Source organism: Benincasa hispida, chromosome 3, assembly GCF_009727055.1.
Source record: "Benincasa hispida cultivar B227 chromosome 3, ASM972705v1, whole genome shotgun sequence".
Classification (NCBI taxonomy): Eukaryota; Viridiplantae; Streptophyta; class Magnoliopsida; order Cucurbitales; family Cucurbitaceae; genus Benincasa; species Benincasa hispida.
The window spans coordinates 35,346,291-35,358,970 of NC_052351.1; the positions used below are offsets into that span (position 1 = coordinate 35,346,291).

A 12,680-nucleotide genomic window follows, 5' to 3' on the forward strand; every position below is an offset into this window, starting at 1 on the left:
CAAAATTTTCCTTTTTACACATTTTTCGTTAAACTAAATGGGCTTCTTAAGGCCCACTATGGAAACAGGAAGAAATGATAAAAAGTCCAAAAATTTGAATAAGTTCACTATAAAAACAAAAAAAGTTGTCTACTACCTGTGTCCTGAAAAAAAAAAAAAAAAAAGAGGATATTTTTTATTCATAAGAAAAAAAAAAAGTAACATTCAGATATTAGTGCATAACTCAATTTATCTATGTTGATAGTTAGTTCGATTTTGGGGTAATTAAGAACCAACTCAAATCAATTGGTTTTATTAAGAGATTAAAATCGATGTCTAATAAAGAAAAAAAAATCAATAGATTGGTTTTTATTTGGTTCGATTTACTATTGGTTTGATTCTCGATTTTTGACATTTTGTTTTTTTTCAAATTTTAATTTTTATTTTCATCTTTTTTTTTTAATGGGTCCTTTTTGTTAATTGAGAATTAAAATTGGGTTAATTGGACAATTTTTTCTTGGCACTTACTAAATAAAAAATATAAACACTCCATAATAATTGGTCTTCTTTTTTTAAAGAATAAATATATATGCACCATAATAATTAAAAATACTAAAAGAAATCTAATGTCAGAGTTTATTTTCAAGAGTATATATACCTTGGTTGGGTTTAGTTTTGATCGATTTCTCCAATCAAAATCCGATCCGAACTAATATTTTTTAGTTTTCTACAAATACAAATCATATGTGTAATTTTATACTAAAAAATTAAACCAAACCAAATAAGTGGATGGATTTGGATTGGTTTGTTTTTCTAGTTTTTTGGTTTTTTATTGCAGTCCTAATTCGATGTATTAGCGATTGAGTACCTATTCTACTTGAAAGAAAAAAAAACCTGTTTTTTCTACCGTCTCTTAACATGTAAATGTTTTTGTTTTTGTTTTTTTAAAGGTAATGTAAATATGTTTGGTTGCCCTTAGAGCGGCATAAGTTTTGTTTGGAGTTCTACAGATTCCTCTCATTGCGTTATCTTCTCTCTCCCTTTGTTGTTTCTTTTCCAATGTCTTAGGAATATAAAACTTATAACCTTACTTTTATTAGCGTAACTAACTTCGATTACTTTTTACACTACAACCAATTTGATTTAACCAACTTTAAATAGGTTAAAATATATATCATGAACTAACAGATTGAAGATTTGAATCCTATCAGTACATATTGTTAAACTTAAAAATGGTTTAATTTTAATTAGAGTTTTTATCTATTTTCTTGTATTTATTATAAATATTATGATAATAGATACTCATTATTTTCCAAAATATTGTCCATATATCTCAACATTACCCATTATTAGTGTCTATATAATCCATCTTCTACTTTTCAAATTACTTTAGTGGCATTTTGTGGGTTTTGGAAGACACACTCATTAGGCAAATTCCATGAAAACTGGAGAAAGTAAAGAAAGAAATAATATTATTTTTAACTTATTTATTTTGTTTATTTATATACTATCTTTAATTTAATAAATTTAATTTATTTTAGTATTTATTTTATTATGATATATATTTATTTATTTTTTTTAATATTATATTTTATTGGTATTTGTGTTCCAGTTGTGCTACTCAAGTTCATATCAAGTTATCAGCACGAGCTCCTATCATTTTCCTCGCTAAAAGTAGGTCCTAAAGGTATGTTAGTTTCATTTTCGTTAAATCAGATTTAATGTTATTTTGCATATTTAATATCTATTAAATTTCTAATATAAATATAATATTTTGTAATAGTATTGCTATGAAAATATTATAAAATTAGAATTTGTATTATTTGATATTAATGATAATAAGTACTTGTCATTAGTGCTTGATGCCAAAATACACCTGGATGTCATAAAAATATGATCATCAGAAAATAATTTTTCTTCCTAAACCTCTTCATAAATGGATGATGAATATGTTAGTGAAGACAACATTTCGGATATGCTCCTGTAGAAACAATATCGAGAGAAACTATTCTGAACTAATTTCATGTCTTCTCATGGCCGAACAAAATAACGAGTTATTAATGAAAAATCATAGATCTCAACCAACTGGAACAACATCATTCCCTAGAGTGAATGTTGTGAATGTTTATAATCATGGTCGAGGTCGAGGTCGTGACTATGGTAGAGGAAAAAATAATTATTATTTTTGTTGTGGTCGTTCTAATCATTCAAATTTCAAAATAACCACACAAAATGATGATCACAAAGGAAAAGCTCCACAAGATAAGAGTCCAAAAAGTGTTGAAAATCAATTCATTCGATGTAGAATGACTGAGCATAGGTCATGTACCTGTGTACGTTAAAACACTTAGTTGATCTCTATCAAGCCTTCCTGAAGGAAAAAGAGAAAAATGTGGAAGCAAATTTTGCATATCAGGATAATGACGTATTTAACCCATTCCATATGACAAATTTGGATGTGACATACTACTTTGAATATGTTAAAGACAAAATTGGCAGAATTGATAGAACATCTGAAGGAACTCAAATTGAAGGGAACCATGAGCCGAAGCAAGATCGACCCAAATCCATTTTTCATTAAATGTAAATTTTATAGTAAATAAAGAACAAGATATGCATTTATATAAATTATAACATGCTATTAGAAAAGTCTTAGAAACCTTACCTTTGAAGACTTTTCTTTAAGAATCCTTTGAATAGCACATGAACATCTTGAAGACTTTCTTTAAGAAAACTTTGATTAAGAGCACGAACACCACCACAAAGGCTTCCTTGGTATTCTCAGGTAGAGAACTTATGAGTGGTGGACTCTGGCTATTTTGGATTAAGGGAATTTTAGTAGAGAGAAAAAAGGTTGAAATTGTTCGCCAACAAAAACAAAACTCATAGAACCCTTCTGTTGATTTCCAGTCTCACCAATGAAGAAGAAGGAAAACTCTTTTTCAACATACCAAATATATAAACCACCCACTGACGTGAGTGGAAAGAAAAGAGAGGGAAAAGAGTTGTAACTCCCTTCCTTATTTTTATTTTTTTAAAAAAATATTTAATATAAATATAAAAATGATAACTAACTTATCATATTATATATATAATTATATGTTATATTAAATATAATATATAACCTATAGTTTTAATATTGTATCATATACAATATAATCTATAGTTTCTTTTCTCTCTAATAAGACATTTGATATAAATCACATTTATATTAAATATAACAACTATGAATCCAATTCATAGAATCTATATTTGAATCTTATTCAAATATTTATTTCCTCTTATTAAGTTATAACATATCAAATACATTATAATTACATATAATTAAAACAACTTAATTATATCATATACAATTAAATCTCTCTATTAATTTGAATAATTCAAATTAATCCAAAAACTGATTCTCAATTAATCCTATTGAGCTACCGAGGGGACCTCATGGACCTGTAGCTTGAAACTCCAATGGTACATGAATAATTAATTAAACTCTTTAATTAAATTATTCACCATCTGTTAACTGTCAGGCACTCCATTAAAGATCGACAGTTGCACTCTTCGCACTACAGATATATTTCTGTGTCTATTGGATTAACCTATCGATAGTACGATGACCTTTCACAAATGGCTCGTAAGTACAGCTGGACCAAAATTACTATTTGGCCCCTGCAGTTATATCTAACTCCTCAAGTGCCACTAATTCCTCTAATGAACAATAGATCAAAATCCAACTTGACTAAACTCCTCTCGAGCCAGGAGAGAGTGTGGCGTCACATTGTTCAAGCCTCAGAATCAACCCTTAAGGAAGAAATTTATCTACTTATCCCGACCTCGGAGAAGGAGTGAATTCCTTCTTGTGTAGTTGTGTTTCCAACTCTCCAATCAGATGAATGTCTAAAATGGTAGGCTTGTTGAGTTGACGATCTGACCACTTTCACCCATACAAATCAAATGATCTCCCTCATAGGAAAAAGTTCACAACTCACACAGGATTCAAGTCATGTTATTTATAGTCATTCTAGTGAAATGTAAGTTTCTATTATGAACGGTGTTATATAATGAGAGTAAATATTTCGTGATCCGGTCTTATACAAACTTCTTTGTATAGAATATCCCCGCTCACATGCCTATATATGAATGATCAGGATCAGATCATTTGTAGCACTTTACAATAATCATAACACCTAAAAAGCGAGTCATACTCGTAGTATCACCAGGATAAGGTACCCAACCTTATCCATCTACTACAGACTATTTAGGTTATCACTTAAACATGAACCACCTGTATGTCTCTACATACATGTTTAAGTTACAAGATAACCTTGGATGTTAGTTTATTGGTTTGTGGTTAATACAACTAAAATATCATATAATTTATTAAATAAACAATGAATCTGTTCAATATATTTACAAACTATAGGACCCTACGAGATTAGGGCATTAACCCCAACAATCTCCCACTTGACCTAAAGCTATTGGGGTGTATAATATAGTCAAAATACAAAGTACACAAATAATAAACTAGGGCATAACACGCACCCAACACAAATCTCCTACTTGCCCTAGTCTAGACGTGGCTTGTCCTATAGACCCATACATCTTAGCTTTGAGAGCCTTTGTAAACGGATCAACAACGTTATGCTCCAAAGCTATCTTCGTGACAATCACGTCCCCTCGATGCATAATCTCTCAAATGAGATAATACTTCCACTCTATATGCTTCTCGCGCTTGTGACTCCTAGGCTCTCAGGAATTAGCCATAATACCACTATTATCACAATAAAGTGTGATGGGCTTTGACATGTCTGGAATGACTTCCAGATCAGTCAAGAATTTCCTGAGCCAAACAACTTCCTTAGCAGCTTCACAAGCCACTACATACTCAGCCTCTATGGAAGAGTTAGCGATGCACCCTTACTTGGTGCTTCTCCATACTACTGCCCCTCCACTAAGAGTAAACACTGATATTGATGTGGATTTCCTAGAATCTTTATCAATCTAAAAATCAGAGTCCGTGTATCGCGTAAGGATCAAATCCTTAAAACCATACACAAGTATGTAGTCCCTAGTTCTCCGTAGATACTTGAGGATGTTTTTAACGGCTATCCTGTGATCTAATCCTAGATTAGATTGATATCTACTAACTATCCCCACTGCACAGCAGATGTTAGGTCTAGTACATAACATCACATACATCAAGCTGCCCACAACTGATGCATAAGAGATCCGTCTCATCTCCCCAATTTGTTAAGGTGTCTTAGGATACTTTTCCTTAGACAATGTAACTCCATGCCTGAAAGGCAATAATCCCCTCTTGGAGTTTGGCATCGAATATTTGACAAACATCTTGTTAATATACGATGTTTGAGATAGAGCTAGCATTTTATTCTTTCGATCTCTAAAGATCTAAATACCCAAAACAAACTGAGTCACTCTCAAATTTTTCATTTGGAATTGGGTTGCTAGCCTGTTCTTAACTTCAGTTAGTAAACCTACATCATTCCCAATGAGTAGAATATCATCTACATATAACATTAGGAAAACTACTGAACTATTGATGATTTTCTTGTATACACAAGAATCATCAACATTTTGATCAAAGCCATAAGATTTGATCGCAGTATCAAATCTTATGTTCCAAGATCGAGAAGGTTGCTTCAATCCATAAATGGACTGACTAAGCTTGCAAACCTTTTGCTCTTAACCTTAGGTTAGGAATCCTTTAGGCTGTACCGTGTTAATGGTCTCCTCAAGATTGCCATTCAAAAAAGTAATCTTGACATCCATTTGCCAAATCTCATAATCATAATATGAGGTAGTGGACAGAAGGATCTAAATAGATTTAAGCATGGCAACAGGTGAGAAAGTCTCCTCATAGTCAATTCTCTCAACTTGGGTATAACCCTTTGCCAACAGTCTAGCTTTGAAGGTTTGCACCTTCCCATCAACAACCTGTTTTCTCTTATAGATCCATTTACAACCTATATGTTTAACCCCATCAGGTTGATCTACAAGATCCCATACGAAATTGAAATACATAGACTCAATTTTGAGATCCATCGCTTTGATCCATTCATCAATATCCTCTATTGCCTTCTTACAAGACAATGGATCCTCAACTTAACTATCAACTACCATAGCCAAGATTTTTGTTAAACCCATATAGCAAAAATGTGGGTTTGCAACTCTCCCACTACGCTGAGGTTCTCACAACACTTGAAGTGGATTTGACCTACTAGATGATCCTACTTCAACAACTCTTGTTGAGGTACTAGGTTCTTCAACAACTCTTGTTGAAGATTCAATAGTTTCTTTAGAAATTTCATTCAACACAATCTTACTTCTGGGCTTGTGCTCCCTTATGTGGTCTTCTTCAAGAAAAGTAGCATTTGTCGATACAAATACTTTGTTTTCTTTAGGATCAAGGAAGTTACCACCTCTCGTTCCTTTGAGGTAGCCTACAAATAAGCACAATCTTGAACATGGTTCCAATTTCTTAAGATAGCCTCAAGCACATGTATTGGGCAACCACAGATTCTGAAATGACATAAACTAGCTCTACGACCATTCCATAACTCCAATGGTGTTCTAGTAACACTTTTGGATGGAATGTAGTTCAAGATATACGCTGCACTCTCTACTGCATAACTCCAAAATGAGTCAGGTAAGGAAGTGTAACTTATCACAGACCGAACCATGTTCAAAAGGGTTCGATTTCTCCTTTTTGGTACACCATTTTGCTGAGGTATACCAGGTGCTGAGAGTTGCGATACTATTCCATGTTCTATCAAATAGTTCTAGAATGTTAAATCCATAAACTCTCCACCTCGATCAGATCGTAATATTTAATCGTTCTGTTTAATGTATTTTCAATTTTAGCCTTGAATTCTTTAAACTTTTCAAAAGATTCAGACTTATGTTGCATTAAATAAACGTACCCATATCTTGAATAATCATCAGTAAAGATGATGATATATTCAAAACCCCCTAGCTTTTACATTCATCGGTCCACAAACTTTTGAATGTACTAGCTCTAAATGTTTTTTGGCCCTGTGACCCTTTCAAGTAAAAGGTCTCTTAGTCATCTTGCCTTCAAGGCATGACTCATACATAGGTAAAGAATTTTATTCTAACTCACTTAGAAGTCCATTATTCACCAATCTCTAAATCCTATTGTGATTGATGTGTCCTAATGTTAGGTGCCAAAGTTGAGCATTTTCTTTAGGAGAAATTTCAAGTCTTTTATGTTAAGTTACTGCAGTCTTAAACATTTTAGTGTTATGGAGGGCATTAGTTGCTAATGATCTTAGCACATAAAGATTATTTTCCAGTTTTACAGAACAAATATCAACACCATTTTTAGAAATAAACACTTTATTCACAATGAAATAGATAGAGTAAGAATGTTCAAGTAAACATTTTACAGAAACAAAGTTCCTTTTGAAATCAGGAACTACATAAACATCTTCTAAAACAAAAAATTTGTTCTGTAAAGTCAACTGGAGACCTCCCACTGCCACAGCCGAGACGACGTGCCCAGTTCCAACCATGTCGTCATCTCACCAGCATCTAGTTTCCGCTCGAATCTAATTCCCTAAAAGGAAGAACAAACAGGGTTAGTGGGCCCAGAGTCAATAATCCAAGCAGAATCATCATTCTCCACTAAACAGGTTTCTAATACAAGTAAATCATATTTACCTTGCTTGGCCTTCTTCTTTTTTGCAAAAAAATTAGGACAGTTCCTCTTCCAATGACTATCTTGGTTGCAATGGAAACAGATTCCCTTTGCAACCTTGATGGGTTTTTTACCCCTTAGAGCAGCAACTATAGGGTTAGCTTTCCCCTTTCCACCCTTCTTCTTCTTCCACTTTTTAGTGTCGGAGGAAGAAGGTACAAAATTATTTTCAGAGGTCGAATCTTTATGGAACTTCTTAGAAGATGGAGCAATATTTGCTTCATCCTTTTGTTCCTTGCTTTTCATTGAGGATTGAAAGGTCTGTAGCTCATTGAGCATAGTGGTCAGGTTGTAGTCAATCCTGTTCAAAACAACATTGCTACGAAAATGTAGGAAACTTTCAGGTAAAATGAAGCTAACCTGATTAGCTTCATCAATGCTCAACCCATTCATCTACGCCACATTGAAGTGGACCATCATGTTGAGAACATGTGCTCGAAAAGATGCCTCTTCTTGCATACGAGAATTGAAGATGTGTTTCAGAGCATCATGTTTGAGCTATGCAGACGATTGTCTGAATATTCCCCTTAGGGACTCGATGATCTCATCAGCTGTGAGCATGAGCTCATGCTTCTTGGTCAAGACTTCATTAAAACTAGCCAAGATATATGCTCGGGCCTTTTCGTTTGCCTGTGTCCAACACTCATATGCTTCTTGAACATTTTGAAGTGAAGGAAATAAAGCATAAGGATTTCCATGAGCTGCGGAAGGATCGTTCTAAATTCCATTCGAGTTGAACATAAACAATCACAGTCTTAAAATGGAAACTAACAGGTCATGCACAATACGAAATTATCGCATGCTAATAAGAGTATAAAGGGATAGAGTATGTATACCTTTGAAAAAACATTCTTTACGAATCCCTTGATCAGACTCCAAGCGTCCAAGAACAACGACGCTCGAACACAACGATCGGTACAACATGAGCAATAGTACAAACACAACGAACGACCAATAACTCCTCGAATCCAATCGAGTCACACTCGATTCATAAAATGAGTAAGGACACCACCACAATGGTTACCTTGGTATTCTCGGTGTGAGAATCCAAGAGTTGTAGGCACTGTACGATCTTGGCTTGAGGAAGAAACTGGAGGACAACGATCGTGTAGACGATCGAGCAAGTGGGAGATAGGAAGCTGTCTATCGTATAGACGATGTGCTCGATCGTTTAGTAAATGGCAGCTATGTATAGACTTAACCACTCGATCGTTTAGCTTACAATCAGCTGATGAACTATCGTACAGTCAAAACTCCATGATCGTTTAGTCTTTGCCAGCTATCGCTTAGTGAAACTCTTTCACTTGATAGTTTTATCACCGTGAGTTCTTTCGAATTAAGTAAATTTGAACAATTGATCATAGTCCAACGATGACTAAACTCCTCTCGGGCCAGGAGAGGTATGACGCCACATGTTCAACCCCCATAATTAGTTCTTAAGGGAGCAATTTATCTACTTACCTCGACCACGGGGAAGGATTGAATTCCTTCTTATGTAACTGTGTTCCCAGCTCCTAATCAGACGAATCCTCAAGATAATAGGCTTTTAAGTTGCGATTTGACCACTCCGCCTATACAAATCAAAGGATCGCCCTCAAAGACAGGAGTTCACAACTCACTAAGGATTCAGGTCAAGTTACCTTTGGTCATCCCAGTGAAATGTAAGTTTCTATTATGAACGGTGTTATATAATGAGACTAAACATTTCGGGATCCGATCTTATACAAACTTCTTTATATAGAATATCCCCGCTCACATGTCTATATATGAATGATCAGGATCAAATCATTTGTAGCACTTTACAACAATTGTAACTGTACATCCCACACCTTTTTATTTATTTATTAATAATGTAAAACTTTTCCTTTTCAGATATTGTCCTTAGTTGAAGGACATGTTTAGAAATTCTGAATTTAAGTATAAATGCGAGGATTTAAGTGTTATCGTGGAATTTATTTTAAAAATTATTCAATTTGAAAAGTTATGGCAGGAATTAATTATTTTGGAAAAAAGGAAAGGAATTAAATAGTATAAAGTGGGTTAAGGAAAGGATTTAATTAGAGTTATACTATTTTCCTTTTATTATTATTTATTATTTATTATTATTATTATATATCATCATCATCATCATCATCATCATCATCATTATGATTATTATTATTATTAGTTTGTCTTTTAAAATAAAAAGGCACCCCATTTCCCTTACAGCTGTCTCGCCGAACGCCGCCCTTCACAGCCGTCTCGCTCATCCGTCGCCAGCCACGAATCCCAACTGCTCGCATCTTTTTCTTCTCTCGGCAACCCTTGCCTAACGGTGGCCGTCCGCGAGCATCGGTGACCAAACCGCGCGACCTTTTCCCTTCCAGTCGCGTGTCCGTGCCTCGCCTCACCGTCGGCCCTTCGCACGCCTCTGCTCACGTCGTGACGGTCGTCGTCGACTCTCAGCCGTCCGCGGGTGCCAGATCGAAGATGTGGGTTTTGACGTCGTTGCTGATCCGTCTTGTCGTCCGACGTCGCTTCTTCGTCCAACATCGTCCAGCTTCTACCGTCGTCGCGGTTGCTGTTGTCTCTTTTGGGTAAGATTCTTAGTTTTAGGTGTTTTCCTGAGAGTTTGGGTGTGGTTTGTTTTGGAATAATTTTGGGTTAAAATTCGTTAAGTTTGGACTTACAGAAGCGATATTCAGAGGATTTTGAGGACGTTGCTCATCGAGGAGGAGACTGATTTTTCGTCAGGAATTGTTAAGTTTGGGTAAGTAGTTGGGCTGTTTGTCTTTTGGGTTAAGGGTACCTATAAAAAAATTTAGTTACTAATTTGGGACTAAAATCATGTTTAGATTGGCGTTTTGGTATGAGTTCTAAAATCTGCTAAGAGAAAATTTTGGAGTCGAAATCTTGCGAGTTTCGTTTGGGTAAGTTTTGGCGACCATCTGATTTAAATTTTTATGTTTGGTCCTGATTCCAAAGGCTGAAATTTAGTATTATGTCTGTATTAGAGGACTTAATTCAAGGTTTATTTTGTTGAAGAGCATTAGCTTGGATTAATATCTGAACTTGACTTCGAGGTAAGTAATCTTATCATTGGAACTGCCCACGGGCCAGGCTCTAGTTGTATGCTAGCATGATAAGTGTATGTTATGGTAAATGTTAGGATGTTGATTGACAGTATGACTTGAATCAAAGTATGTTCTGGCACAAATTCTGATTTGTTTACATACACACCTAAGTGTTTGATCGTTAGTATGTGATAGTATGTGTTTCCATATGTCGATGTCTGATCTGCTGGCCTTGAGGCATACTTGTATGTTGTGGATTTATGATATAAGTTATACATGGATGATGTATAATATGTTGTTAAGAATTATGGGTATGTGATGCAGCCATGGTATTAAGGATTTCTATGTATGCTTTAGAACCGTACAATGTTCAATCTTAACATGTTAAGATTGTGTGAATATCCTCATTGATTAGTTAGATGCTCACTAGTTTGTGTTTCCTTCGGGATTCACCAGTTTGTGTTTCCTTCGGGATTCACCAGTTTTGTGTTTCCTTCGGGATTCACCAGTTTGTGTTTCCTTCGGGATTCACCAGTTTTGTGGGCATACTTAACTACAATAGGATAGGACTCAGTCTTTTATATGTTACATGTATTTATGTGCCATATGTGGGTATTTAAAGGACATAGATGCCTAGCTTGACCCCAGTGATGGGGTTACTTACTGAGTATTTATATTCATTCTTTCTTATGTTGATGTTTCAGGTAAGGGTAGAGATGCACCGACGATGGCGCAGCGGAATTCATGATCGAGCCACTGGGACTAGTTTTTACGCTTCCGCATCATGACATTTAGAGTCCTTATTTTTCCCTTAATGTTTAGTTTTATTGTTTTAAATTTATTATTAAGGATTATTTCTTTTATATACCTTTAATAGTCTTTACGAATTATGGGTACCCTATTATTGTTTTAACAATTGCATTTAATAATGTCTTTTGAACTTCTCTTGTTTAATTAACATTTATTTCAACATAATTGGGTGTCGTTTTAAATTCTATGCCTGCATTTATTTTAGTAACGACCTAACCTAAGTCCTAGGGGATTGGGTTGTTACAGTAACACTTACAAAACAGGTCATACTCGTAGTGTCATCAGAATAAGATACCTAGCCTTATCCATCTACAACAGACCATTTAGGTTATCACTTAAACATGATCCATCCGTATGTCTCTACATACATGTTTAAGTTACAAAATAACTTTGGATACTAATTTATTGGTTTGTGGTTAATGCAACTAAAATATCATATAATTTTTTTAAATAAAAAATGAGTTTGTTCAATATATTTATAAACTATAGGGCCCTACGAGATTTAGGGCATCAATCCCAACAACATCAAGTGTTTCCTTTGACCTTGAAAATATATAGACTTAATGTTATTTTTTTTATTCATCTCAACCTTTGTATATCCCAAATGTTGTTTTTTTTATTGTAATTGGAAGTCTGTATCATTTTCATATACTGAGTAAGTAAAAAAGTTAAGTAAACAAAATCTATGTCTGACAAAGAGTGTAACTATATATACAATACTTATAAGTAGAAAATATATTTTCAAATATTTTTAAAAATAACCGTAAATAGTGGTGGGAGACAAAATTTGAAATCGACAACTTTAATGCTCGTGTTTATTGTTACATATCGAGATTGGCTTCAACTTTGAGAAATTTTTATTCCAATTTGTCAAACTTCCAAACCAAACGGCATCAACGCATTGGTTAAACAAAATTTTATTTATTATTAATATATTCATCTTTCTAAGTTTTCTAGGTCATCACTATCTCATCTAACCCTTTTTCATAATATTTTCTTTTTACCTATGCATCACTTTTTTTTTAAAAACTATTTTCAAATATAGGAAAAGAGTCAATTTATTAACAAATATAGTAAAATATCGTTATTTATAAATGATAGATCAC

At 34.1% G+C, this 12,680-nt stretch overlaps 1 long non-coding RNA gene across 2 annotated transcripts; it reads left to right on the forward strand.

Annotated features, from left to right (window-relative positions):
- Positions 1-9,890: 9,890 nt before the first annotated feature.
- Positions 9,891-11,522, forward strand: LOC120074382. 2 transcript variants are annotated; one of them, XR_005480974.1, is made up of 4 exons: positions 9,891-10,287; positions 10,383-10,460; positions 10,546-10,773; positions 11,469-11,522. It is a non-coding gene; the product is annotated as an uncharacterized LOC120074382 (long non-coding RNA). The 2 variants fall into 2 exon arrangements; XR_005480973.1 differs by lacking the exon at positions 11,469-11,522 and having other exon boundaries at positions 10,546-10,889.
- The last annotated feature ends 1,158 nt before the right edge of the window (positions 11,523-12,680 follow it).